At 44.3% G+C, this 27,807-nt stretch overlaps 2 protein-coding genes across 2 annotated transcripts in view; one reads left to right on the top strand and one right to left on the bottom strand.

Moving 5' to 3' along the window:
• The window catches only part of LOC136620111 (uncharacterized), a 534,467-nt gene that overhangs the window by 351,247 nt on the left and 155,413 nt on the right, over positions 1-27,807 (bottom strand).
• Positions 17,396-27,807, top strand: part of LOC136619660 (zinc finger protein 208-like) — a 127,782-nt gene continuing 117,370 nt past the window's right edge. The window contains exon 1 of the mRNA XM_066594425.1: positions 17,396-17,413. The gene's annotated coding sequence lies outside the window, so the exon portion shown is untranslated. The remainder of the gene's footprint in view (positions 17,414-27,807) is intronic.

Here is a 27,807-nt window from a genome sequence, read left to right as displayed (position 1 = left end):
AACACACACTGGCAGAGATTAGGGAAAGTGCTGCTGCTCATTCAGGGAGAAATTTGCGCCCTTTTCTGGCCAATAGAAACACAGGGAAGGCATTACAACTTCCTCCTGTGACGTTCCAGCCCTATCCCACCCCCCTGCAGTGAGTGGCTGGCGAGATCAAGTGACCCCTGAGTTTTAAATCTGCCCCGCCCGCGGCTCGCCACAGACACACGCTAAGAGAGATCAGGGACAGTGCTGCTGATGCTGCTGCTATAGGGACAGTGTTAGTGTCTTCAAGAACCACAACGGTCCTTCTTAGGGCCACATCTCACAGTGTGCAGTACTGTTGTGGCTGCTGTGAGCAGTTTTGCACAATTTTTTTTTTTTTATGTATATCGGGCGTGAGGCTGTAGCGTTCTCAGGCTGCAGTCTGTACTTGAGTATAGGGGCAGTATTGGTCAGGCAGGGACAGTGGTAGTGTAGGATCCTGTCTTCAAGAACCCAAACGGTCCTTCTTAGGGCTACATCTGACCGTGTGCATTACTGTTGTGGCTGGCTGGGAGCAGTTTTGCACAATTTTTTTTTTCATCTCGGGCTGTGCAGCCCATTACAGCTATAGCGTTCTCAGTCTGCAGTCTATTATACAGAGTATAGGGAAAGTATTGCTGAGATAGGGAAAGTGTTAGTGTAGGATCCTGTCTTCAAGAACCCCAACAGTCCTTCTTAGGGCTACATCTCACTGTGTGCATTTTACTTGGTGGCTGCTGGGAGTAGTAGTGCTTCCATTTTTCTATTACGCAGCTAGACCCATTTGCAGCCTTCCGTAATATTTTTTTCTGGCTGGAGTGCAGCACAATACCGCTCTCACCGTGAAAGTGCACGCAAATAATTACTAGCCTGCTGCGAACATACTTATTTATACCATTCTCTGTCTGCAGTGAATTAGACGCAAAGCGTTGGGCCACAGCCACTTCTAGAGGGAAAGTGATATACACTATACAGTCTGTATCCTCTGTGCAAAAAAACTAAAGTTCCTTTGTTTGGCTACATCTCACCATGTGCATTTTACTTGGTGGCTGCTGGGAGTAGTAGTGCTTCCCTTTTTGTATTACGCAGCTAGGCCTGTTTGCAGCCTTCCATAATATTTTTTTCTGGCTGGAGTGCAGCACAATACTGCTCTCACCGTGAAAGTGCACGCAAATAATTCCTAGCCTGCTGCGAGCATACTTATTTATACCGTTCTCTGTCTGCAGTGAATTAGACAGCAGTCTCACCGCTAAACAGTACTGTAATATTACTGGGGCCACTGCAAAGTATTTCAGCTTAGCCGCTGTGCAGAGCATCTCACAATACCATTTCCGTTGGTGGGGTTGAGATTGCCGCAGTTACCAGCACTATCCACTGGCTTTAGAGTCTTCTCCTACTCCACACAGCCTCTATTATCTACAAGTCTCTACGAGCAATAAATTACCCCTAGGTATCAGGACAAGACAGTGGGGTTACTTTTTTCAAGTAACAGCATAGAGCCTCCACTATCTACAAGTCTGTGTGCGGTGAATTAAGCCACAGTTGTCAGCGCTATACAGTGGGGTAATTTATTTGGGCCCTGCTCTATTCTTAATCTGCCATAATGAGGAGTAGGGGTAAGGGTTGAGGACGTGGACGCGGACGCCCAAGCGAGGGTGTGGGCACAGGCTGAGTTCCTGGTCCAGGTGAATCACAGCTGACTGCTGCGGGATTAGGAGAGAGGAAAGCTTCTGGGGTCCCCAGCTTCATATCACAATTTATGGGTCAGCGTGGTAGACCTTTATTACAAACAGAGCAGTGTGAGCAGGTCCTGTCGTGGATGGCAGAAAATGCATCCAGCAATGTATCGACCACCCAGTCTTCTACGCAGTCCACTACTCCCGGCTTAGGGACTGCAACTCTGAATCCTCTGGCTGCTGCTCCTCCTTCCTCCCAGCCTCCTCACTCCATGAGAATGACATATTCTGATGAGCAGGCAGACCTCCAGGAACTGTTCTCGGGCCCCTGCCATGAGTGGGAAAAAAATGGTTCCTCTCTCACCTTGTTTGTCGTGACCGATGCCCAACCTTTGGAAAGTTCGGAGTCCGGGTGATGAGGCTGGGGACTTCCAGCAACTGTCTCAAGAGCTTTCAGTGGGTGAGGAGGATGATGATGATGATGAGACACAGTTGTCTATCAGTGAGGTAGTAGTAAGGGCAGTAAGTCCGAGGGAGGAGCACACAGAGGATTCGGAGGAAGAGCAGCTGGACGATGAGGTGACTGACCCCACCTGGTTTGACAAGCCTACTGAGGACAGGGCTTCAGAGGGGGAGGCAAGCGCAGCAGCAGGACAGGTTGGAAGAGGCAGTGGAGTGGCCAGGGGTAGAGGCAGGGCCAGAGCGAAGAATCCCCCAACTGTTTCCCAAAGCACTCCCTCGCGCCAAGCCTCCGTGCAGAGGCCTAGGTGTTCAAAGGTGTGGATGTTTTTCAGTGAGAGCGCGGACGACCAATGAACAGTAGTGTGCACCTTGTGTCGCACCAAAATCAACCGGGGAGCCACAACTACCAGCCTTACCACCACCAGCATGCTCAGGCATATGATGGCCAAGCACCCCACAAGGTGGGACGAAGGCCGTTCACCGCCTCCGGGTCACACCACTGCCTCTTCCCCTGTGCCCCAACCTGCCACACAGATCCAATCCCCCTCTCAGGACACAGACACGAGCGCCTCCCGACCTGCACCCACACCCTCACCTCCACTGTCCTCCACCCTATCCAGCAATGTCTCTCAGCACAGCATTCAACTGTCGCTAGCACAAGCAAATAAGCCACCACACACCTGCACGCACAAGCTTTAAACGTGCACATTGCCAAATTAATCAGCCTGGAGATGCTGCCGTACAGGCTTGTGGAAACGGAGGCTTTCAAAAACATGATGGCGACGGCGGTCCCACGCTACTCGGTCCCCAGTCGCCACAATTTTTCCCGGTGTGCCATCCCAGCCCTACACCAGCACGTCTCCCGCAACATAAATCGTGCCCTCACCAACGCGGTTACTGGGAAGGTCCACTTAACCACGGACACATGGACAAGTACTGGCGGGCAGGGCCACTATATCTCCTTGACGGCACATTGGGTGAATTTGGTGGAGGCTGGGACCGAATCAGAGCCTGGGACCACTCACGTCCTACCCAGACCCAGAATAGCGGGTCCTACCTTGGTGCTGGTATCTGCAGCGGTTTATGCCACCTCCTCTAAACCCTCCCCCTCCTCCTACGCAACCTCTACCTCTCAATTAAGAAGTGTGAGCAGCACGTCGCCAGCAGTCGGTATGGCGCGGCAGCACAGCGGTAGGCAAGCGTCAGCAGGCCGTGCTGAAACTACTCGGCTTAGGTGACAAGAGGCACACGGCCCCTGAACTGTTACAGGGTCTGATAGAGCAGACCGACCTCTGGCTTTCGCCGCTGAGCCTCCAACCGGGTATGGTCGTGTGTGACCCTGCAACATCGGTTTAATCTGCCAGAGCACTGATTGCTGTGCGACATGCCCAAATGGTGGAATTCTACGCTGCACATGTTGGCCAGGCTCTATGAGCAGCGTAGAGCAATAGTGGAATACCAAATCCCACATGGGCGGCGTAGTGGTAGTCAGCCTCCCCAATTCTTTACCGAGGAGTGGGCCTGGATGGCAGAAATCTGCCAGGTCCTCGGAAACTTTGAGGAGTCTACCCAGATGGTGAGCGGCGATGCTGCAATCATTAGCGTTACCATCCCACTGCTATGCCTGCTGAGAAGTTCGCTGCAAAGCATAAAGGCCGACGCTTTGCGGTTGGAACAGGAGACCGGGGATGAGAGTATGTCGCTTGATAGCCAGACCACCCTCATGTCTGTATCTCAGCACATTTTGGAGGAGGAGGAGGAGGAGGGGGAGGAGCAGGAGCAGGAGCAGGAGGAGGGGGAAGAGACAACTGGGCACACTGCAGAGGGTACCCATGCTGCTTGCCTCTCATCTGTTCAGCGTGTATGGGCTGTGGAGGAGGAGGAGGATCCTGAAAGTCATCTTCCTAGTGAGGACAGCCATGTCTTGTGTACTGGTACCCTGGCACACATGGCTGACTTCATGTTAGGCTGCCTTTCTTGTGACCCTCGCGTTAGATGCATTCTGGCCAACACAGATTACTGGGTGTACACCTTTCTCGACCCATGGTATAAGGAGAACCTTTCCACTCTCATTCCCGAAGAGGAAAGAGGTACGAGAGTGATGCAATACCACAGGGCCCTGGTCGAAAAAGTGATGCTAAACTTCCCATCTGACAGCGCTAGTGGCAGAAGGAGCAGTTCCCAGGGCCAAGTAGCAAGGGAGGCGCGGAGATCAGGCAGCATGTACAGCGCAGGCAGGGGAACACTCTCCAAGGCCTTTGCCAGCTTTATGGCTCCCCAGCAAGACTGTGTCACCACTCTCCAATCAAGGCTGAGTTTGACGGAGCACTCTAAAAAGATGGTGAGGGAGTACGGAGCCGATTGTACCACCGTCCTCCGTGATGCCTCTGTTCCATACAACTATTGGGTGTCAAAGTTGGATACGTGGCATGAACTTGCGCTGTACGCCCTGGAGGTGCTGGCTTGCCCTGCCGCTAGCGTCTTGTCAGAGAGGGTGTTTAGTGTAGCTGGGGGAATCATCACGGATAAGCGTACCCGCCTGTCAACTGTCAGTACCGACATGCTTACACTCATAAAGATGAACAAAGCCTGGATTTCCCCAGACTTCTCTTCTCCACTGGCGGAAAGCAGCGGTACGATTCTTTTCGCTGCAACTGGAGGAATAAGCATTCTCCATCACCGGAAAAAAGGGGAAATTAGCTTTGTCAATCACTCTCGGATATTAGTCCTCCTCCTACTCCTCCTCCAGAAACATCATGTCATCACGCTGCACTGCCAATTTTTCTGCGGCCTAAAAGGCTCTGCTTACAATTTTTTTTGCAATTTTTCAAAGTTTCAAAAGTATTGATGCTTTACCAGAAACCAATTTTTTTCACAGGGCTGCCTTCAGGCTCTGTTGCAAATTAAGCAACAGCGAGCTGTATCTTTAAAAAATATTTCTGGGTTTCCCTTGCCCTTTCGGTTGAGAAATTTTTCTGAGGTACACTTCTACTCTTGGTACACAAATTTTCCTGGCTCTCGCCTATACTGTAATCTAACTAATTTTTCCGGCCTTCGCCTACACTTATAGTACACTAATATTTCAGGGGTTCGCCTATACTCTTGCTACAAAAATGTTACTGGGGTCTGCCTATACTTCTGCTACAGAAATGTTACAGGGGTCTGCCTATACTTCTGCTACAAAAATATTACAGGGGTCTGCCTATACTTCTGCTACAGAAATGTTACAGGGGTCTGCCTATACTTTTACAACTGAAATGTTACTGGGGTCTGCCTATACTTTTGCTACAGAAATGTTACAGGGGTCTGCCTATACTTCTACTACAGAAATGTTACAGGGGTCTGCCTATACTTCTGCTACAGAAATGTTACAGGGGTCTGTCTATACTTTTACAACTGAAATGTTACTGGGGTCTGCCTATACTTTTGGTACAGAAATGTTACAGGGGTCTGTCTATACTTCTACTACAGAAATGTTACAGGGGTCTGCCTATACTTCTGCTACAGAAATGTTACAAGGGTCTGCCTATACTTCTGCTACAGAAATGTTACAGGGGTCTGCCTATACTTGTGCTACAGAAATGTTACAGGGGTCTGCCTATACTTGTGCTACAGAAATGTTACTGGGGTCTGCCTATACTTGTGATACAGAAATGTTACTGGGGTCTGTTTATACCTTTGCTACAGGAATGTTACAGGGGTCTGTCTATACGATGGGTGCACTAAGTCTTCCAATCGCTGTGTTTTACCTATCTGGCACAAATAATACAGTGACTCACTAGGGCAGAAATGTGGGCCGAGGCCAAGGTCCTTGGCAGGGTGAAACTCTCCCATGTTTGGGCACTCTGATTTCTTCCTGTGTAATACCATCTTTGTGCACTGACAGCATAGGCGAGCCCAAGGAACTCAAAGACTTCCCCTTGCAGTGTTGAGCTATGTAACTCAGGGCACCTTGGATCACACAAGGTGGAGGCTGGGACCGAGCCTGACCCTGGGCCCGCTCACGTGCTTCCCACACAGACTAGCAGGTCCTGGTCATGGTTTCTTGGCCTTGTAATGCCACCTCCTCCTCCTCCTTGGGGTCAGGGAATCAGCACTGGGCATCATGTATTTTCTTCCGTGTTACCACAGTTATCTGAGACACTGGTTTGGGCCAAAGAAGACAAGCGTTACTGCATTAATGAGACGTTTACAGCTGTACTAGCATCGGAGTCCGCTCTATGCCCACGATTGCTGAGGGTGTGTGCAGAGGCCTATGTCCTTGGCGGAGTGAAAGTCTGCCATGTTTGGGCACTGTCATTTCTTCATGTTTATTACTGTCTTTGGGTTCCTTCGGCTGGCCTATGCTGTGGGTGCACAAAGACTTCCTATAGCGGTGTTTTACCTGTCTGGCACAAAGACACTGACTGACTTGGGTAGGGTGCAGAGTGCAGATGGCTTTCCCTTTGCGGTGTCGATTGAGCTATCCGACACCTACACAGAATGAATAGTGTGTGGGCACATGGATTTTCCCATTGCTATGTAACTCGCGGCACCTTGGGTTACACAGGGTGTTTGCTGGGACGGAGCCTGAACAGGGGCCTGCTCACATACTTCACAGACAGGCTACTGCGGGTCCTGGTCATGTTTTCTTGGCCTTCTAAGGTCACCTTTTCCTCCTGCTTGGGGTCAGGGGATCAGCACTGGGCATCATGTATTTTCTCTCGTGTTACCACAGTTATCTGAGACACTGGTTTGGGCCAAAGAAGAGGAGCATTACTGCATTAATGAGACGTTCCCAGCTGTACTAGCATCGGAGTCCGCTCTATGGCCACGATTGCTGAGGGTGTGTGCAGAGACCTATGTCCTCGGCGGAGTGAAAGTCTGCCATGTTTGAGCGCTGTGATTTCTTTATGCGTAATACCATCTTTAAGTTCCTGGGGCTCGCCTATGCTGTGGGTGCACAAAGACTTCCCATAGCGGTGTTTTACCTGTCTGGCACAAAGACACTGACTGACTTGGGTAGGGTGCAGAGTGCAGATGGCTTTCCCCTTGCGGTGTCGATTGAGCTATCCCACACCTACACAGAATGAATAGTGTGTGGGCACATGGAGTTTCCCATTGCTATGTAACTCGCAGCACCTTGGGTCACACAAGGTGTTTGCTGGGATGGAGCCTGAACAGGGGCCCGCTCACATACTTCACAGACAGGCTACTGCGGGTCCTGGTCATGTTTTCTTGGCCTTCTAAGGCCACCTCTTCCTCCTGCTTGGGGTCAGGGGATCAGCACTGGGCATCATGTATTTTCTCTCGTGTTACCACAGTTATCTGAGACACTGGTTTGGGCCAAAGAAGAGGAGCATTACTGCATTAATGAGACGTTCACAGCTGTACTAGCATCGGAGTCCGCTTCATGCCCGTGATTGCTGAGGGTGTGGGTAGAGGCCTATGTCCTGGGGGAAATGCAACTGCGCCAGGTGGGGCCTGTGGAACTTGATCCTAGTTAATCCAGTCTTTGGAGCGATGAAAGCAACCACAACTAATTAAATGAGACGTTCTCTGCTGTACTAGCATTGGAGTCCGCTTTATGCGCACCATTGCTGAGGGTGTGTGCAGGTCCTCGGCGGAATGAAAGTCTGCCATGTTTGGGCACTGTAATTGCTTCATGTTTAATACTTTCCTTGGGTTCCTTTGGCTTGCCTATGCTGTGAGTGCACAAAGACTTCCCATTGCGGTGTTTTACCTGTCTGACACTAATACACTGACTGACCTGGGCAGAAAGTAGGCCGAGGCCCTTCGCAGGGTGAAACTCTGCCATGTTTGGGCACTCTGATTTCCTCATGTGTAATACCATGCTTGAGTTTCTTGGGCTCGCCTATGCTGTGAGTGCACAATGACTTCCCAATGCGTTGCTTTACCTGTCTGGCACAAATACACTGACTGACTAGGGTAGAAATGTGGGCCGAGGTCCTTGGCAGGGTGAAACTCTGCCATGTTTGGGAGCTCTGATTTCTTCTTGTGTAATACCATCTTTGTGCACCGACAGCATAGACAAGCCGAAGGAACTCAAAGACTTTCCATTGCGGTGTTGAGCTATCTAACACCTACACAGAATGAATTGTGTGGAGATACATGGATTTCCCATTGCTAAGTGACTCGCGGCACCTTGGGTCACACAAGATGGGGGCTGGGACTGAGCCTAACCCTGGCCCCGCTCACGTGCTTCCCATACAGAGTATTGCTGCATTGTGGAGATGTGTAGAAGTGCTGGGCTGGCACCTGAGTCCCCTTTATGCCCACGTTTGCGGCTCCTGACAATTTTGCGACGGAGGTGCCACGGGATTGGAATGATGATCGTACGTCAATTTATCATCGATTTTCAACAGCATTGTGGACTATAGCCCCCCTTTCAAAGAGCCTCGCTGCCTGGCCCTGCCAACCGTCTGCAGTGTGTGCCTCCGGTTCCTCCTCATCCAATATGCTCTTATAAATAGACATGAGGGTGGTGTAGCTATGAAGCGAGCATGTGGCATGAGGGCAGCTGAAGGCTGCACAGGGATACTTTTGTGTGCTCTGTGGATGCGGGATCATGCGCGGAGGGGGGGGTTGGACAGCAATGCCAGCATGTAACCCAGAAGAAGAGGCAGCGGTGTCACCCACAGGCAGTAATTGTCCTTGGTTGCAGGCAGTTTGGTGCTTAGCTAAGGTGTGCCTTGCTAATGAGGATTTGTCCGAAGTAAAAATTGTTAGGGGGGGCAGACTCTTGCCCCTATCGTACTGACCCATAGAATGCAGTTATGTTATTTTTGCTGCAGCGTTCTGCAGCGTGTATGCCCTAGAAACAAGCCCCCCCACCCCACCCCACCCCAAAGATCTCTCTTTCCCCCTCTCTCAAATAAAATTTGCCAATGGAGCGCACTGCATCGTGGCGGGGAGGGGCCAAAATTGGCACATCACAGGGGGAGGAGCCAAAAACTGGGGCGGGGTCGAACACGGCTTGATGCTGCTTCGAGTAATGAGCACCATCGAGTATGCTAATACTCGAACCAGCATCAAGCTCGGCAGAGTATGTTCGCTCAACTCTAGTAATGTCCCTTTCCTACACAATAGACAGGATTAAGAGTAGAGATGAGCGAGCATGCTCATCCGAGCTTGATGCTCATTTGAGCATTAGCATACTTGAAAGTACTCGTTACCACGCGGTGCTCTAAAAAATTTCACCCTCTCCTCCCCACATGTATAGCGGTCTTTTTAGCCAATAAACATGCAGGGAAGGCCTTGGCACCTCCTGCTATGACGTGCCAACCCTGTGCATGTCTATAGCAGTGATTGGCTGGCCGGAACAGGTGAACTGGAACCATGAAAACTTAGGTCACCTGATGCTTGCCTCACACGGAAGCTGGATTAGCTGAGAGACAGAGCTGCTGTGAATAAGGGAGAGCGTTAGTGTAGGTTAAAAGGAGCATTTAGGCAGGAATCCATCTGCAAAGAACCCAACAATCCTTTTTAGGACTACAACTCCACGTTTGTGCATCAGCAGTTTGGCTGCCTGGGACCAGTAGTGCACACAAAGCATTCACAAGCGTCCTGGCTGTATACTGCATAATGTTACTGGTTCTATACAGTATCCTGCTACTGGTGTACACAGAGTATATAGGAACTAACAAAACTCCTCTCATTTTTCTTTTTTGGCATAAAGTGAACGCAAAATAACCCTGTGTGTCCTGTCGATCCACACTATATAACAATACTATACGCAGTTTACACTGTCTATTTTTGGCTTAAAGGGGTTGTCCCGCGAAAGCAAGTGGGTCTATACACTTCTGTATGGCCATATTAATGCACTTTGTAATGTACATTGTGCATTAATTATGAGCCATACAGAAGTTTTCAGAAGTTATTCATTTACCTGTTCCGTTGCTGGCGTCCCCGTCTCCATGGTGCCGTCTAATTTTCAGCGTCTAATCGCTAGATTAGACGCGCTTGCGCAGTCCGGTCGTCTTCTTTTCTGAATGGGGCCGCTCGTGCCGGAGAGCGGCTCCATGTAGCTCCGCCCCGTCACGTGCCAATTCCAGCCAATCAGGAGGCTGGAATCGGCAATGGACCGCACAGAAGCCCTGCGGTCCACCGAGGGAGAAGATCCCGGCGGCCATCTTCAACCGGTAAGTAAGAAGTCACCGGAGCGCGGGGATTCAGGTATGCGCTGTGCGGTTTTTTTTTAAGTCCCTGCATCGGGTTTGTCTCGCGCCGAACGTGGGGGCTGTTGAAAAAAAAAACAACCCGTTTCGGCGCGGGACAACCCCTTTAAAGCGTATGCAAAATACCTCTGTGTGTGTCTAGTCAATCCACACTCTATAAAAGACTACGCAGTTAACACTGTCTATTTTTGGCTTCAAGCATATGCAAAATACCCCTGTGTGTGTCCTGCGGATCCACATTATATAACAAGACTGTACGGAGTTTACACTGTCTATGTTTGGCTTAAAGCATACACAAAATACCCCTGTGTGTGTCCTGTAGATCCACACTATATAACAAGACTACGCAGTTTACACTGTCTACTTTTTTAAAACCATACGCAAAATACCTCAACGTTGGCATAGCATTTTGACCAAGTGCATTATACAACATGATCAACACTAGGGGTAAGGGTTGAGGATGAGGACCTGGGCGGGGTGAAACAGTGCCTGCTGCTGAGGGAGAAGTAGAACGCTGCATATCTACACTCCCTAACTTCATCTCACAGTTTGCCAGTCCGTATGGTACACCATTATTAAAACCACAACAGTGCGATCAGGTGATCACGTGAATAGCGGAAAACGTGTCCAGTAATTTATCCACCACCCAGTCTTCCACACGGTCCACTCACGTAAGCCAAGGGACTGGAGCTGAGAATCCTCACGCTGATCCTTCTTCCTCCCAGCCTGCTCACTCAAGGAAAAGGAGAGATGCAGAATAGGCATACTCACAGGAACTGTTCTCAGGTCCCTTCCCTGAGTGGCAAACAATGGTTCGTGACCCACCTGAGGAGTTTGTCATGACTGATGCCCAAAATTTGGAACTTTCACAGTCTAAGGCCACCTGCAGACGGGCAGAAATTCCGCGGCGGGATTTCCGCTGCTGGAAGCCTGCATAGGATTGCGTTAACAAATCTCGCGCGGCAAACAAAACGCGGCACGCTCTATTTCTGTGCGGGGCTCACAAAGCCCTGCACAGAAATGTCACTCATCTGCTGCCGGCTCATGAAAGATCCGGAGCTGCGGGGCACGGGTGAGTATACGCTGCTCTCTGCGAGAATTCTTGCTGCCGGATCCGACCCGGCCGCCTGCAGGCGGTCTTAGGGTGATGAGGGTGCGGACTTTCAAGTAGTGTCTCAAGAGGTATTTGTTGATGATGATGAGACACAGTTGTCTGTCAGTGAGGTTGTTGTTAGGGCAGTAAGTCTGAGGGAGGAGCAGACTGAAGTTTCAGAGAAGAAGTGCTGGTGGATGATGAGGTGACTGACCCCACCTGGGTTGGTAAGCCTACTGAAGACAGGGCTTCAGAGGGGAGGCAAGTGCAGCACCAGAACAGGTTGGAAGAGGCAGTGGGGTGTCCAGAGGGAGAAGCAGGCCAGAGCAAGTAATCCCCCAACTGTTCGTCACAGCACCTCCTCGCAGCAAGCTCCTGTGCAGAGGGCTAGATCTGGAGGTTTTTAAATGAGAGCATGGACGACCGAGGAACAGTGGTGTGCAACCTGTGCAGCACCAAGATCAGCAGGGGAGCCACCACTATCAGCCTGACCACCACCTGCATGCGCAGGCATATGATAGCTAAGCACCCAATGAGGTGGAATGAAGGCCATTCACCGCCTGTGGGTCATACCACTGCCTCTTCCCCTGTGTCACATGCTGGCACTGAGATGCAATCCCCCTCCCAGTATGCAGGCACAAGCATCTCCCGCCCTGCACCCACCCCTTCACCTGCACGGTCCTCCATTGCCTCCACCAATGTGTCCCAATGCACCCTTCAGCTGTCCATAACACAAACATTAGAGCACAAGTGCAAATATGCAGCCACCCACCTGCATGCACAATCGCTAAAGGTGCATATCTCCAAACTGCTGAGCCTGGAGATGCTGCCATATAGGCTGGTAGAAACTGAGGCTTTCCACAAGCTCATGGCGGCGTCCATCCTTCGCTACTTGGTCCCCAGTCGCCACTATTTTTCCCGTTGCGCCATCCCCACCCTACACCAGCACATGTCACAGAATATCAACCATGCCCTCACCAATGTGATTACTGGGAAGGTCCACTTAACCACCAACATGTGGACAAGTGCTGGCGGGCAGGGACACTACATCTCCCTGATGACACACTGGGTTAACCTGGTGGAGGCTGGGACCGAGTCTGACCCTGAGTTCGCTCACGTGCTACCCACACTGAGGATTGCGGGTCCTAACTCGGTCATTGGTTCTCCGGCTTATTATGCCACCTCCTCCAACCCCCCCCCCCCACTCCTCCTCCTCCTCCACCTCTCAATTACCATTTGTAAGCATGTCGCCTTCAATCGGTAGCTTGAGGTGCTGCAGCACTGCCGTGGGGAAAACTCCTGAGCTTAGATGACAAGAGGTACACCACCCAAGAGCTGTTACAGGGTTTGACGGAGCAGACAGATCTGTGGCTTTCACCGCTGAACCTCCAACCAGGCATGGTCGTGTGTGACAATGGGCATAACCTGGTGGCACCTCTGCAGCTTGGCAGACTAACACATGTGACATGCCTGGCCCACGTGTTCAATCTGGTGGTTCAGCACTTTCTTTAAAACTACCCCAATTTGTCTGAGCTTCTCAGCAAGGTGCGTCGCGCGTGCTCACATTTCAGAAAGTCCACCACAGATGCTGCCACCCTCAGGAGACTGCAACAGTGCTTCCAGCTGCCAGTTCACCAACTGTTGTGCGACGTGCCCACATGCTGGAATTCAACTTTGCACATGTTAGCCAGGGTTTACGAGCAGCGTACAGCCATTGTTGAATACCAGCTCCAACATGCCCGTTGGAGTGGTAGTCAGCCTCCGCACTTCTTCACAGAGGAGTGGGCATGGATGTCTGACATCTGTCAGGTGTTAGAAAACTTTGAGAAGTCAACACAAATGGTGAGCGGCGATGTGGCCATTATCAGCATAACCATCACGCTGCTTTGCCTGCTGACAAGTTTGCTGCTGAGCATTAAGGCCTATGCTTTGCAGATAGAACAGGAGATGGGGGATGACAATACGTTGCTTGATAGCCAGACCACCCTCAGGTCTGTTTCTCAGCGCGTATTAGAGGAGGGGGAGGAAGGGGAAGAGACTGCTGCTCACACTGCAGAGGGTACCCATGCTACTTCCTTCACATCTGTTTTAGCGTGTATGGACTGAAGAGGAGGAGGAGGAGACTGAGAATCATCCTCCTAGTGAGGACAGCGATGTATTGCATACTGGGACTCTGACACACATGGCTGACTTCATGTTAAGCTGCCTTTCCCATGAGCCTCGCGTTAGACGCATTCTGGCCAACCTGGATTACTGGGTGTTCACCCTTCTCGACCTACGGAAGAGGGAAGGAGTACGAGAGGGATGCAATACCACAGGGCCCTGGTGGAAAAGCTGATACTAAACTTCCCATCTGACAACGCTAGCGGTAGAGGATGTAGTTCAGTGGACCAACTAGCAGGGGAGACCAGGGGAACAGGCAGCATGTCCAGTGCAGGCAGGGGAACACTCTCCAAGGCCTTTGCCAGTTTTATTGCACCCCAGCCAGACTGTGTCACCACATTCCAGTCTAAGCCGAGTAGGAGGAAACAGTGTAAAAAGATGGTGAGGGAGTACATAGCCGACCATACCAACGTCCTCCGTGATCCTTCTGCTTCATACAACTATTGGGTGTCAAAGCTGGACACGTGGCACGAACTTGCGCTGTACGCTTTGGAGGTGCTGGCCTGCCCTGCCACTAGCGTGTTATCAGAGAGGGTATTTAGTGCTGCTGGGGAGATTATCACGGATAAGCGTACCCACCCGTCAACTGACAGTGCCGACAGGCTTACACTCATTAAGATGAACAAAGGCTGGATTTCTCCAGACTTCTGTTTTCCACCGGTGGAAAGCAGCTTAACATAACGTATCTTTAAGCTGAAACTGGAGAACCATGCTCCCTCTATCACCCCAAAAAGGGGGAGAAGTAGCTTGGTCTACCCTTCTCTGATTTTCCTCCTCCTCCTAAACCAGCATGTCAGCACGCTGAACAGCCAATTCTTCAGTGGGCCAAAAGACTATGGAAAATCTTTTTTTTTTAGGAGGGCTGCCTCCAGGCTCTGTCAAAACAATTTTTTCTGAGGGCTGCCTCCAGGTTCTCGCCCCTTATTTTGAAGAGGTTCACCACTAGAGTTCAGCAAACATGCTGGTTCCAGCTTCATACGCCCACAGAATCCACAAATGTATCCCAGCGCAGTGTCCAGTGGCCACTCGAATTTCTTCAAAGTACATGCTGTCTTTCCCTGGTGCACTGGTTAATAAGCCCCTCGGGGAGAGGCAGGGGCTGGGACAGGCGGTAGCTTGCCTATTGGTGGACCGCCACCTGGATCCCATTAAGCAAGTACGAGCTCTATATTAAAAAAATATTTTAAGGGTTCATCTGCACTCTGGGTAAACAAATCTTTCAGGGGTACACCTATACTCTTCGCACACAAATCTTTCAGGGGTTCGTCTATACTCTTGGTACACAAATTTTTCGGGGTTCGCCTATACTCTTGGTAAACAAATCTTTCAGGGGTTCACCTATACTCTTGGTCAACAAATACCCTGCACTCTCGCTCAAAGAATCTTTCAGGTTCTCACCTGCAATCTTGGTAAAAAAAAATTCTTCTTTTTTAAATGGGTTGTTTTCTTCATTAATCTGTAGAAGTACTGGCCTCTGAGTCCCCCCCTATGCTGACGTTTGTGGCTAATGAAATGCTGCGACGGAGGTGGCATGGGATGGCACTTACAATCATACATTAATTTGTCTGCGGTTTGTCAGCTATGAAGCACAATTTTAAAAGGCTCACACGGCGTACAGAAACGTATCCCAGTACGGTGTCCTTCTTTGGCCACTAATTTCTTTTGCAGTACATGCTGTCTTTCCCTGGGGCACTGGTTAACAAGCCCATCGGGGAGAGGCAGGGGCTGGGACAGGCGGTATCTTGCCTGTCGGTGGACTGCTATCTGAATCCCATTAAGCAAGTATAAGCTGTCACTCAAAGAATCTTTCAGGGTTTCACCTATACTCTTGGTAAACAAATCTTTCAAGGGTGCACCTATGCTCTTGATAAACAAATCCTTTTAGGGGTTCACCTGCACTCCGGGTAAAAAAATTAGTCCCCTTTATGCCCACGTTTGTGGCTCATGAAATTTTGTGACAGAGGTGGCATGGGATTGGAATTATGATCATATGTTAATTTATCAGCGTTCTCATCAGCATTATGGGCTATCGCGCACAATTTCAAAGAGGGTCGCTGCCAGGCCCTGCCAACCCTCTGCAGTGTGTGTCTCCTGTTCCTCCTCATCCAATGTGCACTTATAAATAGACATGAGGGTGGTGTGGCTATCAAGCGACCGTGTGGCATGAGGACAATCGGATGCTGTGCTGGGAAAAATTTCAGTACGCTGTGGACTACTGAGTAGGCGAAGGGATGAGCCTTACCCAGATTGGGATGGGGACAGCTGGACGTTGCGCTGGGAAAAATTTCAGTACGCTGTGGATGCAGGCTCATACCTGCATCCTGGGGGGATTGGATAGCAATGCCAGCATGTAACCCAGGAGAAGAGGCAGTGGTGTCAGCCTCAAGCGGTGATTGGCCTTCGTTCCACCTACTGTGGTGCTTAGCTAAGACGTGCCTTGCTGATTATGGTCTGGCCCAACTAAATTGTTAGGGGGGTGACCACCAGGCTCCTGCCCACAATTTGGCTTAATAGTGCGACCTAGGAGTCTCAGATACATCCATGCATACTGCCCCTGCTGTTCCCTATTCATTTCTGTGGTGTTTCCATCACTTTCTGATGTTTTCAGGTGAATCACACACCCTTCCCTATGCAGAGCATCGGTCACCTTGAAAAATGCTCGAGTCTCCCATTGACTTCAATGGGGTTCTTTACTTGAAACGAGCTCTCGAGCATTACAGAAAGCTTGGCTCGAGTAACGAGCGCCTGAGCATTTTGGTGCTCGCTCATCTCTAATTAAGAGAGTATTTACACGGGTCATTTTCATGCATGATTTATGTAAGTTCCAAAATGCACAGAAATTATACATGAAAAGAAGCCAATATTGTAAATGGGTTAATTTACACAAGTGATTTTTCTTTCGGACCGAGAGTCCAAGATAGAAGGACGGCAGCGTGTCCTATATTGGGGCGATATCTCCCATGAAATCTATGGGAGGCAAATACATTGCAATGGCATTCTATGTAATGTACATGTAAATGTTCTATCTAGTGATTACTGGCTGCCAAAAGATGTCAAGGTCACATGATCTGCACATGCGGGGAGGGGGGGGGGGGGGGGACATAAACTAGTGGAGACGGCAGCTTCCAGTCATGTGATCTCATCACAGGTCCTGCAGCCACTAACATTCACACCTTCTCTCCCCTGTATGCATATTTCTGTTTTCAACCGCACTTAAGCAGTGCTGCTGATTAGAGCCGCCTGATTGGCTCTTCGGCACCACGTGACTACACAGCGTGCACGCGGATTGCCTTCTGCAGCCGTGCACTACACACTACAGTTAAGCAGAACGGGGTTAGGTTTAGGGTTAGTGTTTAGGGTTAGGATTAGGGTTAGGTTTAGGGTTAGTGTTTAGGGTTAGGTTTAGGGTTTAGGGTTAGTTTTAGGGTTAGGTATAGGGTTAGGGTTAGTGTTTAGGGTTGGGGATAGGTTTAGGTAACCCTAACCCTAAACCCTAACCCCGTGCTGCTTAAGTGTAGTGTGTAGTGCACGGCAGCTGAAGGCAATCCGCGTGCACGCTGTGTAGTCACGTGGTGCCGAACAGCCAATCAGGTGGCTCTAATCAGCAGCGCTGCTTAAGTGTGGCTGAAAACAGAAATATGCCCCCTGTATGCATATCAGATTTTTACACCCCACCTCCACACCACTCGCAACCTAATTGTTTGGATTTACTCATTCACGGTGATTGGTTGTTTAGCTTGGCTCGAGTAGAGATGGTGTTGAATAGGGATCTATGCTCCCTGCATGTGACTGATCACATGACTGTGACATCACCAAAGGTCCTGCAGCCTCTACAGGTCAGTGTTGGCTGGAAGAATAATGTTTGGTACAGCGTTAGCCAGTAGAGCAAAATACGATTCTTTCTATCATCCTGTATACAGTGTATATATGTACTAGAGGGCGTATACAGTATAATTATATAATACAGGTGTGTATATATAATTATGTATTATCCTGTATACTGTGTATATATGTACTAGAGGGTGTATATAGTTATATAATACAGGTGTGTGTATATAATGTATGTATTATCCTGTATACAGTGTATATATGTACTAGAGGGTGTATATAGTTATATAATACAGGGGTGTATATATAATTATGTATTATCCTGTATACAGTGTACATATGTACTAGAGGGTGTATATAGTTATATAATACAGGTGTGTGTATATAATGTATGTATTATCCTGTATACAGTGTATATATGTACTAGAGGGTGTATATAGTTATATAATACAGGGGTGTATATATAATTATGTATTATCCTGTATACAGTGTATATATGTACTAGAGGGTGTATATAGTTATATAATACAGGTGTGTATATATAATGTATGTATTATCCTGTATACAGTGTATATATGTACTAGAGGGTGTATATAGTTATATAATACAGGTGTGTGTATATAATGTATGTATTATCCTGTATACAGTGTATATATGTACTAGAGGGTGTATATAGTTATATAATACAGGGGTGTATATATAATTATGTATTATCCTGTATACAGTGTATATATGTACTAGAGGGTGTATATAGTTATATAATACAGGTGTGTGTATATAATGTATGTATTATCCTGTATACAGTGTATATATGTACTAGAGGGTGTATATAGTTATATAATACAGGTGTGTATATAATGTATGTATTATCCTGTATACAGTGTATATATGTACTAGAGGGTGTATATAGTTATATAATACAGGGGTGTATATATAATTATGTATTATCCTGTATACAGTGTATATATGTACTAGAGGGTGTATATAGTTATATAATACAGGTGTGTGTATATAATGTATGTATTCTGTATACAGTGTATATATGTACTAGAGGGTGTATATAGTTATATAATACAGGTGTGTGTATATATATTGTATGTATTATCCTGTATACAGTGTATATATGTACTAGAGGGGGTATATAGTTATATAATACAGGTGTGTATATAATGTATGTATTATCCTGTATACAGTGTATATATGTACTAGAGGGTGTATATAGTTATATAATACAGGTGTGTATATATAATGTATGTATTATCCTGTATACAGTGTATATATGTACTAGAGGGGGTATATAGTTATATAATACATGTGTGTGTATATATAATGTATGTATTATCCTGTATACAGTGTGTATATATACTAGAGGGTGTATATAGTTATATAATACAGGTGTGTATATAATGTATGTATTATCCTGTATACAGTGTATATATGTACTAGAGGGTGTATATAGTTATATAATACAGGTGTGTGTATATAATGTATGTATTATCCTGTATACAGTGTATATATGTACTAGAGGGGCTATATAGTTATATAATACAGGTGTGTGTATATAATGTATGTATTATCCTGTATACAGTGTATATATGTACTAGAGGGTGTATATAGTTATATAATTCAGGTGTGTATATATAATGTATGTATTATCCTGTATACAGTGTATATATGTACTAGAGATGAGCGAACGTACTTGTAATGAGTACTTACGCACCCGAGTACCGCCATTTTTGAGTACTTCAGTACGCGCGCGTAAAGATTCGGGGGGCGCCGGGGGGCAGGGAGAGGCGCGGCGGTGCGGGGGGTAGCAGCGGGGAACAGGGGGGAGTCCTCTCTCTCTCCCTCTCCCCCCCACTCCCCGCTGCAACCCCCCCGCGCCGCCACGGCGCCCCCCGCATTTTTTCGCCCGAGTACGGAAGTACTCGAAAATCGCGGTATTAGGGCGAAAAAGGGGCGGGGCCGAGCACGTTCGCTCATCTCTAATATGTACTAGAGGTGTATATAGTTATATAATACAGGGGTGTATATAATTTATGTATTATCCTGTATACAGTGTATATATGTACTAGAGGGGGTATATAGTTATATAATACAGATCTGTGTATATAATGTATATATTATCCTGTATACAGTGTATATATGTACTAGAGGTGTATATAGTTATATAATACAGGGGTGTATATATAATTTATGTATTATCCTGTATACAGTGTATATATGTACTAGAGGGTGTACATAGTTATATAATACAGGTGTGTGTATATATAATGTATGTATTATCCTGTATACAGTGTATATATGTACTAGAGGGGGTATATAGTTATATAATACAGGTGTGTATATATAATGTATGTATTATCCTGTATACAGTGTATATATGTACTAGAGGGGGTATATAGTTATATAATACAGGTGTGTATATATAATGTATGTATTATCCTGTATACAGTGTATATATGTACTAGAGGGTGTATATAGTAATATAATACAGGTGGGTATATATAATGTATGTATTATCCTGTATACAGTCTGTATATATGTACTAGAGGGTGTATATAGTTATATAATACAGGTGTGTATGTATAATGTATGTATTATCCTGTATACAGTGTATATATGTACTAGAGGGGTATATAGTTATATAATACAGGTGTGTGTATATATAATGTATGTATTATCCTGTATACAGTGCGTATATGTACTAGAGGGGGTATATAGTTATATAATACAGGTGTGTGTATATAATGTATGTATTATCCTGTATACAGTGTATATATGTACTAGAGGTGTATATAGTTATATAATACAGGTGTGTATATATCATGTATGTATTATCCTGTATACAGTGTATATATGTACTAGAGGGTGTATATAGCTATATAATACAGGTGTGTATATATAATGTATGTATTATCCTGTATACAGTGTATATATGTACTAGAGGGTGTATATAGTTATATAATACAGGGGTGTGTATATAATGTATGTATTATCCTGTATACAGTGTATATATGTACTAGAGGTGTATATAGTTATATAATACAGGTGTGTATATATAATGTATGTATTATCCTGTATACAGTGTATATATGTACTAGAGGTGTATATAGTTCTATAATACAGGTGTGTGTGTATATATAATGTATGTATTATCCTGTATACAGTGTATATATGTACTAGAGGGTGTATATAGGTATATAATACAGGTGTGTGTATATATAATGTATGTATTATCCTATATACAGTGTATATATGTACTAGAGGGGGTATATAGTTATATAATACAGGTGTGTGTATATATAATGTATGTATTATCCTGTATACAGTGTATATATGTACTAGAGGGTGTATATAGTTATATAATACAGGTGTGTATATAATGTATGTATTATCCTGTATACAGTGTATATATGTACTAGAGGTGTATATCGTTATATAATACAGGGGTGTATATATAATGTATGTATTATCCTGTATACAGTGTATATATGTACTAGAGGGGGTATATAGTTATATATTACAGGTCTGTATATAATGTATATATTATCCTGTATACAGTGTATATATGTACTAGAGGGGGTATATAGTTATATAATACAGGTCTGTATATAATGTATATATTATCCTGTATACAGTGTATATATGTACTAGAAGTGTATATAGTTATATAATACAGGTGTGTGTATATAATGTATGTATTATCCTGTATACAGTGTATATATGTACTAGAGGGGGTATATAGTTATATAATACAGGTGTCTGTATATATAATGTATGTATTATCCTGTATACAGTGTATATATGTACTAGAGGTGTATATAGTTATATAATACAGGTGTGTGTATATATAATGTATGTATTATCCTGTATACAGTGTATATATGTACTAAAGGGGGTATATAGTTATATAATACAGGTGTGTATGTGTAATGTATGTATTATCCTGTATACTGTGTACATATGTACTAGAGGGTGTATATAATTATATAATACAGGTGTGTGTATATATAATGTATGTATTAGCCTGTATACAGTGTATATATGTACTAGAGGGTGTATATAGTTATATAATACAGGTGTGTGTATATAGAGTGTATGTATTATCCTGTATACAGTGTATATATGTACTAGAGGGTGTATACAGTTATATAATACAGGTGTGTGTATATATAATGTATGTATTATCCTGTATACAGTGTACATATGTACTAGAGGGGGTATACAGTTATATAATACAGGTGTGTATATATAATGTATGTATTATCCTGTATACAGTGTATATATGTACTATAGGGTGTATATAGTTATATAATACAGGTGTGTGTATATATAATGTATGTATTATCCTGTATACAGTGTATATATGTACTAGAGGGTGTATATAGTTATATAATACAGGTGTGTATATAATGTATGTATTATCCTGTATACAGTGTACATATGTACTAGAGGGGGTATACAGTTATATAATACAGGTGTGTATACATAATGTATGTATTATCCTGTATACAGTGTATATATGTACTAGAGGGTGTATATAGTTATATAATACAGGTGTGTGTATATATAATGTATATATTATCCTGTATACAGTGTATATATGTACTAGAGGGTGTATATAGTTATATAATACAGGTGTGTATATATAATGTATGCATTATCCTGTATACAGTGTATATATGTACTAGAGGGGTATATAGTTATATAATACAGGTGTGTGTATATATAATGTATGTATTATCCTGTATACAGTGTAAATATGTACTAGAGGGTGTATATAGTTATATAATACAGGTGTGTATATATAATGTATGTATTATCCTGTATACGGTGTATATATGTACTAGAGGGCGTATATAGTTATATAATACAGGTATGTATATATAATGTATGTATTATCCTGTATACAGTGTATATATGTACTAGAGGGTGTATATAGTTATATAATACAGGTGTGTGTGTATATAATGTACGTATTATCCTGTATACAGCGTATACATGTACTAGAGGGTGTATATAGTTATTTAATACAGCTGTGTATATATAATGTATGTATTATCCTGTATACAATGTATATATGTACTAGAGGTGTATATAGTTATATAATACAGGTGGGTGTATATAATGTATGTATTATCCTGCATACAGTGTATATATGTACTAGAGGGTGTATATAGTTAGATAATACAGGTGTGTGTGTATATATAATGTATGTATTATCCTGTATACAATGTATATATTACTAGAGGGTGTATATAGTTATATAATACAGGTGTGTATATATAATGTATGTATTATCCTGTATACAGTGTATATATGTACTAGAGGGTGTATATAGTTATATAATACAGGTGTGTATATATAATGTATGTATTATCCTGTATACAGTGTATATATGTACTAGAGGGTGTATATAGTAATATAATACAGGTGTGTATATATAATGTATGTATTATCCTGTATACAATTTATATATGTACTAGAGGGTGTATATAGTTATATAATACAGGTGTGTGTGTATATATAATGTATGTATTATCCTGTATACAGTGTATATATGTACTAGAGGGTGTATATAGTTATATAATACAGGTGTGTATATATAATGTATGTATTATCCTGTATATATGTACTAGAGGGTGTATATCGTTATATAATACAGGTGTGTGTATATAATGTATGTATTATCCTGTATACAGTGTATATATGTACTAGAGGGTGTATATAGTTATATAATACAGGTGTGTGTGTATATATAATGTATGTATTATCCTGTATACAGTGTATATATGTACTAGAGGGTGTATACAGTTATATAATACAGGTGTGTATATAAAATGTATGTATTATCCTGTATACAGTTTGTGTATATAATATATATATATATATAATACTAGAGGGTATATATAGTTATATAATACAGGTGTGTGTGTGTATATATAATGTATGTATTATCCTGTATACTGTGTGTGTGTGTGTATATATATATATATATATATATATATATATATATATATATATGTGTATATATATGTGTGTATATATATATATATATATATATATATATATATATACTAGAGGGTGTATATAGTTATATAATACAGGTGTGTATATATAATGTATGTATTCTCCTGTATACAGTGTGTATATATACTAGAGGGAGTATATAGTTATATAATACAGGTGTGTATATATAATGTATGTAATATCCTGTATACAGTGTATATATGTACTAGAGGGTGTATACAGTTATAAACTAGCTGATATACCCAGCTTTGCCCAAGTTAACATGGTATAGGTGTTTACCTGTTGTTGATACAGAAAATTTTATGAAGTCGCGGTTAATTCAAAGGAACTGAGGAATAAAGTATGTATACATATAGAGGAACAATAGATTCTCCTCAGACTGCATGTACTGATGTCTCTTTGCAGAATGTGTCACCCTTCCCACTCACCTCACTTTTTACCCTTAAAGGTATCGCCCCTTTTTAATTCAAATTTACCCCCAGACTATGGCTTGTGGCCCCTTAGTCGTAAAAGTATTCTTTTGTACTTTTACAGTTTTAACATTCTCCTAAGTATATACACATAGAGGTGAGGTAGATTCTCCTCAGTAGATACACCTAGAGGTCAGGTAGATTCTCCTCAGTATATACACTTAGAGGTGAGGTAGATGCTCCTCAGTATATACACACATAGAGGTGAGGTAGATTCTCCTCAGTATATACACACAGAGGTGAGGTAGATTCTCCTCAGTAGATACACCTAGAGGTGAGGTAGATTCTCCTCAGTATATACACATAGAGATGAGGTAGATTCTCCTCAGTATATACACATAGAGATGAGATAGATGCTCCTCAGTATATACACATAAAGGTGAGGTACATTCTCCTCAGTATATACACATAGAAATGAGGTAGATTCTCCTCAGTATATACACATGAAGATAAGGTAGATTCTTTTCAGTATATATACATAGAAATGAGGTAGATTCTCCTCAGTATATACACGTAGAGATGAGATAGATGCTCCTCAGTATATACACATAAAGGTGAGGTACATTCTCCTCAGTATATACACATAGAGGTGAGGTAGATTCTCCTCAGTATATACTCATAGAGGTGAGGTAGATTCTCCTTAGTATATACAGATAGAGGAGAGAGAGATTCTCCTCAGTATAAACACATAGAGGTCAGTTAGATTCTCCTCAGTATATACACATTGAGATGAGGTAGATTCTCGTCAGTATATACACATTGAGATGAGGTAGATTCTCCTCAGTATATACACATTGAGATGAGGTAGATTCTCCTCAGTATATACACATTGAGATGAGGTAGATTCTCCTCAGTATATACACATAAAGGAGAGGTAGATTCTCCTCAGTATATACACCTAGAGGGGAGGTAGATTCTCTTCAGTATATACACCTAGAGGGGAGGTAGATTCTCCTCAGTATATACACCTAGAGGGGAGGTAGATTCTCCTCAGTATATACACCTAGAGGGGAGGTAGATTCTCCTCAGTATATACACCTAGAGGGGAGGTAGATTCTCCTCAGTATATACACCTAGAGGGGAGGTAGATTCTCTTCAGTATATACACCTAGAGGGGAGGTAGATTCTCCTCAGTATATACATCTAGAGGGGAGGTAGATTCTCCTCAGTATATACACCTAGAGGGGAGGTAGATTCTCCTCAGTATATACACCTAGAGGGGAGTTAGATTCTCCTCAGTATATACACCTAGAGGGGAGGTAGATTTTCCTCAGTATATACACCTAGAGGGGAGGTAGATTCTTCTCAGTATATACACCTAGAGGGGAGGTAGATTCTCTTCAGTATATACACCTAGAGGGGAGGTAGATTCTCCTCAGTATATACACCTAGAGGGGAGGTAGATTCTCCTCAGTATATACACCTAGAGGGGAGGTAGATTCTCTTCAGTATATACACCTAGAGGGGAGGTAGATTCTCCTCAGTATATACACCTAGAGGGGAGGTAGATTCTCCTCAGTATATACACCTAGAGGGGAGGTAGATTCTCCTCAGTATATACACCTAGAGGGGAGGTAGATTCTCCTCAGTATATACACCTAGAGGGGAGGTAGATTCTCCTCAGTATATACACCTAGAGGGGAGGTAGATTCTCCTCAGTATATACACCTAGAGGGGAGGTAGATTCTCCTCAGTATATACACCTAGAGGGGAGGTAGATTCTCCTCAGTATATACACCTAGAGGGGAGGTAGATTCTCCTCAGTATATACACCTAGAGGGGAGGTACATTCTCCTCAGTATATACACCTAGAGGGGAGGTTGATTCTCCTCAGTATATACACATAGAGGGGAGGTTGATTCTCCTCAGTATATACACATAAAGGAGAGGTAGATTGTCCTCAGTATGTACACCTAGAGGGGAGGTAGATTCTCCTCAGTATATACACATAGAGATGAGATAGATGCTCCTCAGTATATACACCTAGAGGGGAGGTAGATTCTCCTCAGTAGATACACCTAGAGGTCAGGTAGATTCTCCTCAGTATATACACATAGAAATGATGTAGATTCTCCTCAGTATATACATACATAGAGGTGAGGTAGATTCTCCTCAGTATATACACATAGAGGTGAGGTAGATTCTCCTCAGTATATACACATAGAGATTAGGTAGATTCTCCTCAGTATATACACATAGAGGTGAGGTAGATTCTCCTCAGTATATACACATAGAAATGAGGTAGATTCTCCTCAGTATATACACATGAAGATAAGGTAGATTCTTTTCAGTATATATACATAGAGATGAGGTAGATTCTCCTCAGTATATACACGTAGAGATGAGATAGATGCTCCTCAGTATATACACATAGAGGTGAGGTAGATTCTCCTCAGTATATACACATAGAGGTGAGGTAGATTCTCCTCAGTATATACTCATAGAGGTGAGGTAGATTCTCCTCAGTATTTACAGATAGAGGAGAGAGAGATTCTCCTCAGTATAAACACATAGAGGTCAGTTAGATTCTCCTCAGTATATACACATTGAGATGAGGTAGATTCTCCTCAGTATATACACATTGAGATGAGGTAGAATCTCCTCAGTATATACACATTGAGATGAGGTAGATTCTCCTCAGTATATACACCTAGAGGGGAGGCAGATTCTCTTCAGTATATACACCTAGAGGGGAGGCAGATTCTCTTCAGTATATACACCTAGAGGGGAGGTAGATTCTCTTCAGTATATACACCTAGAGGGGAGGTAGATTCTCCTCTGTATATACACCTAGAGGGGAGGTAGATTCTCCTCAGTATATACACCTAGAGGGGAGGTAGATTCTCCTCAGTATATACACCTAGAGGGGAGGTAGATTCTCCTCAGTATATACACCTAGAGGGGAGGTAGATTCTCCTCAGTATATACACCTAGAGGGGAGGTAGATTCTCTTCAGTATATACACCTAGAGGGGAGGTAGATTCTCCTCAGTATATACACCTAGAGGGGAGGTAGATTCTCTTCAGTATATACACCTAGAGGAGAGGTAGATTCTCCTCAGTTTATACACCTAGAGGGGAGGTAGATTCTCCTCAGTATATACACCTAGAGGGGAGGTAGATTCTCCTCAGTATATACACCTAGAGGGGAGGTAGATTCTCCTCAGTATATACACCTAGAGGGGAGGTAGATTCTCCTCAGTATATACACCTAGAGTGGAGGTAGATTCTCTTCAGTATATACACCTAGAGGGGAGGTAGATTCTCCTCAGTATATACATCTAAAGGGGAGGTAGATTCTCCTCAGTATATACACCTAGAGGGGAGGTAGATTCTCCTCAGTATATACAACTAGAGGGGAGGTAGATTCTCCTCAGTATATACACCTAGAGGGGAGGTAGATTCTCCTCAGTATATACACCTAAAGGGGAGGTAGATTCTCCTCAGTATATACACCTAGAGGGGAGGTAGATTCTCCTCAGTATATACACCTAGAGGGGAGGTAGATTCTCCTCAGTATATACACCTAGAGGGGAGGTAGATTCTCCTCAGTATATACACCTAGAGGGGAGGTAGATTCTCTTCAGTATATACACCTAGAGGGGAGGTAGATTCTCCTCAGTATATACACCTAGAGGGGAGGTAGATTCTCCTCAGTATATACACCTAGAGGGGAGGTAGATTCTCCTCAGTATATACACCTAGAGGGGAGGTAGATTCTCCTCAGTATATACACCTAGAGGGGAGGTAGATTCTCCTCAGTATATACACCTAGAGGGGAGGTAGATTCTCCTCAGTATATACACCTAGAGGGGAGGTAGATTCTCCTCAGTATATACACCTAGAGGGGAGGTAGATTCTCCTCAGTATATACACCTAGAGGGGAGGTAGATTCTCCTC

The sequence above is a fragment of the Eleutherodactylus coqui genome, chromosome 3 (genome assembly GCF_035609145.1).
Source record: "Eleutherodactylus coqui strain aEleCoq1 chromosome 3, aEleCoq1.hap1, whole genome shotgun sequence".
Lineage (NCBI taxonomy): Eukaryota > Metazoa > Chordata > Amphibia > Anura > Eleutherodactylidae > Eleutherodactylus > Eleutherodactylus coqui.
The sequence above is the reverse complement of the archived record's forward strand: the minus strand, read 5'-3'. Positions and strand labels throughout refer to the sequence as shown.